Source organism: Lactuca sativa, chromosome 4 (assembly GCF_002870075.4).
Source record: "Lactuca sativa cultivar Salinas chromosome 4, Lsat_Salinas_v11, whole genome shotgun sequence".
In the NCBI taxonomy this organism is placed as follows: Eukaryota; Viridiplantae; Streptophyta; class Magnoliopsida; order Asterales; family Asteraceae; genus Lactuca; species Lactuca sativa.
In genome coordinates, this window is record NC_056626.2 from 269,803,481 (window position 1) to 269,809,352 (window position 5,872).

The following is a 5,872-nucleotide window of genomic DNA, read 5'->3' on the forward strand; positions in this document are numbered from 1 at the left end:
ACTCTTCTCTGGCTGCCATCATAGAGCCTCCTAGTGCCGCTACTGCCGTCATGACCATTTCATCGTTGCTTTACGCCACCATGTGGGGTGGTTGGACTCGTTCTGATTAGAAGAGAGTGTGTGTGTGTGTTCTGATGTTAGTGTTTTCAGTGTATGTGGTTTTGTTTAGCTGGAAACCCTGGAAGACCACAATGGTTGCCAACCATGGTGGTTACCGTTGCCTTTTCTGTTCTCCCACCACCAGCTGCCGTGTGGTGGTGGTTGTGTGCGTGTCTTTGCGTATGTATGTGTGTGTGTTAACTGGATGTTCATTGTAAAATTGTAATGGGCCGGAATAATAATAAAAAGCTTATAACCACCACCATGAGGTGGTGGCTGCTGCCACCGGCCGCCGTATTAGGTAGTGGTGTGCCTTGTTTGCGTTTTGACTCGTTTGGGACGCTTGGACAGAATGGGACCAATAAAACCCTAATGGGCCTTATGAAACCCTAGTAGGCCCAATGAAACCCTAATGAGCCCAATGAAGCCCTAATTGACCTAAAAGCCCAAACATGTGACTACTGGGCTAGTATTGGTTTGAAAACCCTAATTAGGGTTTCAAAAACCCTAATGTGATGAAACCTTAATTTTGTGGGTTTTTGCGGGACCCGCACTGGAATTATTTAATAAACTTAAGAATAGTCTCAACGTTCGTCATCCTCCTGATTCGACTACGAGGATTTATTTGCCTAAGATATCATTCCTCATATGGAGGAAGTATTGTTATAGTTGATAAACCATGGCGATAGGATATTATATAAATACCAATTGTAAATCAATGGAATGACACGGGAAAATTACCAATTAACATATATAAATTAGTCATAAACGTAAAATGTTAACTGCTCAAACCGATGATGAAAGTGGTTGCAAGCATGATGTTTACACCGGTCTCGACTTTCTGGCTATTGCAATTATTACAGGTAGCATTATTTGTGACTTAGCATTTGGTTTCCTTGGGACATTGTGTAACACCTGGAATCTAGAAGACCGTTTAAACAAAGAAAAACATTCAATTAAAAAGCCAACTCGTCGAGTCCATGCGGAATAACTCGACGTGTTGGAAAGCAAGGCCGCGTGTTTTAGAAAACCAACTCGACGAGTTGGAAGGGACCAACTCGATGAGTTGGATTGGGTTTGGGAAAACCTAAATTCAGGGTTATGCACACTATTTAAACTCCTTAACCTCCAAAGGCTGGCCTCATTTGCAACCTCAAGGTCCAAAAACCCTAGCCACGAAACCCTAGAGCCTTGTATGAGCTTGTGAGACCTTTTTGAGAGAAAACTTGTGCTTTTGAAGCTTTTGGAAGAAGAGGAAGCTATAGAACTCAAGAAGAAGAGGGTAGATCCAGAAACTTCACTCCATTTGCATCAATTTCGAGTAAGCAAGTCTCAAACTTGCTCAATGATTTCTTAGATCTCTACATTTCACTTTTATGGGGGGTTTGGTGTAACATCCCAAAATTTGAGGCCAAAAATTTTGTTCTTAATTAAGTGATTTATAAATTTGTTTATCAAAACATTGCCAAGATCATGTCAATACATAAAACCATAAATCATGTTTCAAACTAAATCATCTTGAAGTAACAAAATATCATAGTACAATCCCAGAAAACTCTAAGCGGAAATCGTGTGTGTGTGTGTGATGCGCTGCTTCACCGCCGACTACTTCCCCTTAGACAAAGAGGTACCTGAAACCAAAAACTAAAACTGTAAGCACGAAGCTTAGTGAGTTCCTCCATCATATCACATACCATACAATCACATAACATACATATATTGTCGGGAAATTCTGGGGCGCCTGTCCTACCCATTTCAAGCCATTCTAGGGTGCTGACCTACCCATGTCAAGCCATTATGGGGTGCTGACCTACCCATGTCGAGCCATTATGGGGTGCCGACCTACCCTCCGGTCTATCTCAACCGCACATAGGGACTATTTCACCCCTACCACTAACACATAATATCATATCATAATCATGCTGTCAGACATATCTGGGGTATCCGACCTACCCATTAGTACTAGCGACCGAATCGGGGACTAGTCCCCCTTCTACTGATACTATCTCCCATAACATAGCAACTAGCAAACTAGCATACTCACATATCTAGCAATCTAGCATACTCACATATCCAACAATAACAGACAAGGCAATTATCACAAAGATAATCGTCCCAACTAACAATTACTAGTGGGCCGACCTTGGTGCCTAAGACCTACTTCTACTGGAAGTAAACTCACCTCGATATCGTGTAGTGTCTGAACTGTCCTTGGCGTGAAAGTTGGCTCTCCTCGACTCCTCAATCCATACATGACAACCCTTCTAAGCTATCAATTTGTACCCACAATCCCTTCAAGGGTCAACTTGAATCCAAGTCAAAGTCAAAGTCAAGGTCAAACCCTGGTCGGGTCAACTCTTTGGTTGACCAGACTCGCCGAGTTGGTCCGCCAACTCGTCGAGCCCTTCATCCACATAATACTACAAACCCGACCCCACTCATCGAGTCTAGCAAGAGATCGACGAGTTCACCTTCAACAAGACTTCAGTCAATCTTCAACTGACTCGGCGAGTTCTTCATTGAACTCGTCGAGTTCATCTTCAGCATATGAATGCGTCCAGTCTATGACTTGCTGAGTTGTAAGAACAACTCGTCGAGTCCATCTTCAAAGGCTGGGAGATTGCCTTAGACCCGTCGAGTCTGTTCTAGCAATCAGTGTGTCCCATGATTTCCAGGTCCAAGGCAAACCCCTAGCAGGCTGAGTGTTCCTTTCTCTCAATGAAAGCCATTCCAGAAGATGTTTTTGGGGAAAAAGCGTCTTGACTTGCCGAGTCACCCAAGTGACTCACCGAGTCCCTCCTTGTCCATTACTATACAGTCGATTTCAGTGGGACATAACACACGAAAACCATAGATTTGGCCTCCTAATGTCCATTTTACATGTAAAGTTCCAAACTTGGTACACATGTAAGGGGTCTTTGGCCCAAAAAGCCATAAAAGATGGCCTCCAAGGTGCATGGGGTGTTCATGGCTGCAAAATGGGCACCTTTGTGCCATAAAACCCCTGATAGACCTGGATCTAAAGCATACACAGACTTCCAACACTTAATCCCGAATACAAGCTCTCTAGGGCTTAGAAAGATGAAGGAAAAGGCCCAAAAATCAAGATCTATAGACAAATGGTTCAGCTTCATACCTCCAATAAGCTGAAAATGAGCTCCAAACTCTGGATCTTCTTGTTTCCCCTTGGTCTCACAAGCTCCTTTCCTCTTCTCAAGCTTTACAATTGTCACACCCCAAAATCGGAACGGCGGAAACGTTCGGGGGTGGAGGACGTCATGTCAAGTATCACGAGATATGTATATGGTAAGCAAGTAATGAACAACCATTTCATTTAGAAAGAAAGTGTTTACAATGTATGTGCTCACAAAACATAGAAGTCATAAACAAATAACAAAACAAGACTTGAAGCTATAATGCTCCGTCTTCTGAAGTCCCAGCACGAGCACCTGTCTAATAGTCTCCTGAGAATACAAGTTATTTGAAAGAGTTGATCAACAATTAAGCTGGTGAGTTCATAAGATTTTAGTGATGTGAGTAAACGTGGTTGAAAATGTATATGTAAAGTACTAAAAGCTGTAAGGTGTTGTTTTGTAAAGTTTGCCTATTCCTCTAGAAAATCATATATTTCCAACTTAAAATGGGAGTTGAGTAAAATGACACTACAAGCCTTTCTATGCGTAATAAGTGGGTACAAGTTATATATACTTTGAGTAAACAAACAATCGATTATGCGCATCTGCCCTCAACCTATAACCCGACGGGGTACAGTAAGTAAGGTGGATAGCCTGATGTCGTTTATAACCTATCTCGAATAGAGAATCGATTAACCTTCAAGTGTTACCGACACTTTATGAAAGTAATGGGAGAAATGAGTTCCCTGATGTCGTTTATAATGACATACGGAGGTACTATCAACCTAAAAACATATTTGTTTTATTACAGTCATAATGTGAAAGCTAGAACCCCTACTAACCGCGCTCATGTATGGAGATTGAGGGAACCAAAAGCGACCCGAGAAAATCCATGCAAGCCGTGTAATTCACATTAAAGTTAGATCCTGTCTACGTGTTATCATGCTATAGGAAATTTAGTTGTTTGTTATGTTCTGTTCTGGTATTGTTTGATTCTCTTCACTGTTTGTTCTGTTTTGTTCTGTTCTGTTCTGTGTGTGCTTCATTGCACTAGAAGTAATGAATAGCATTCTCCTAAACTATACCTATAATAGTTTACTAATGTTCTAACTGGACTGATACTGAAAAGACTCATTTATCTACAAAGTTATGCTTATACTTTAAAAATGGAGTTTTGTATAACTATAAAGTAACATAACCTTTAAAAGAGTTTTGAAATGTTTTAACAACTTATAAATAACATAAGTAACATTTTGAAAGATGTTTATAACAAACATTTACACGATTATCATTGTGTTCAACTTGTATTCCCTGTCACACCCCAAAACCAAGAACGGCGGAAATGTTCTAGGGCGGAGGACGTCATGTACAGTATCACAACAATGAAAAGTAGTAAACAAGCAACAACATCATCCATTACATTAATAATATAATTTTAATACAAGTGTGTTCTGTCAAATTATAATAGACACTAAAGAATAATTCAAAATGAAAGATACGTCTTGAACGAGCACCATCTTCTCTGAACCTTGCATCGGTACCTGTCTATGGTTGACCTGAGGATACAAGTTATTTTGAATGCGAGTATCAGCTTTAAAGCTGGTGAGATCATAAGTATTTTAGTGTCTTAATTTGTAAAACTTGTAATTAAAGACTTGACATTGTTTTGAAAGAAAGCTCGTATAAGTATGAAAATGTTTTGTATGATCCTAGGAAGCCCTATGTTTCCTACTAATTGTATCCTTCTACCAAGGCATCTAGTGTCTGTGTGTGTGTCTCTTGTAAGAGCGTGTATTTTCCCAAATCTGACTACCATTATCCAAAAATATAGTTTCTACATTACCGTGCATCGTGTCAAAATTCACGAAGTGAATGTTAATGGGAAAAATATATAGTACTATGGTGTAGTGTCGAACTACAACTGTACTAATTACCTTAAGTCTAGGGTAATCTCGTAAGTACTGTAGTATTTGTAATAAGTGACTACCTCTGTACTACTATTGCCTTATTTGAGGGATAAGGCCTAATGTGATGGCTAGATCCCAGGCTAAACGCTCCCCTGTCAAAGGGATTTTGGGACCTTTACACGACGCCTGCCTGTATGCAAGACGTGAACATCCACATTACTATGATCATGTATACCCGATATAACTACCACAATGCGTTGTGATTCATCGGTATAGTTAGATCCTGAACTTGTTCTATGCTATAGCACCTAGTGATGTCTGTCCTATCAAAGTATATGTGACCGCACTCATGTAAACGTATATATGTAACGTACTCATGTAAGCGTAATCATGTAAAACATATCTATGTAATAGTATAGTAATGTACTGTAATGTTCTGCGTGTGCTAGCTGTAACGTGTGTTCTCTCTCTATCTAGAATGTATAGTAATGTACTGTGTGTACTAGCTGTAACATATGTTCTCTTTATCTAGCAAGTATTGACTCATGAATGAACTGACTCATTGTATGATATCGTGTTCTAATAATAGTCCTAGTATCTTCCTAAACTACCCATACGGTAGCTTACTGGTAATGTAACTGGTACGGATTGACATGGATGTGTACCCTTGCTACCTAATGGTATTGAACTGAACTGGAAGAACCTTTATGACTATATATGTACACATGATAT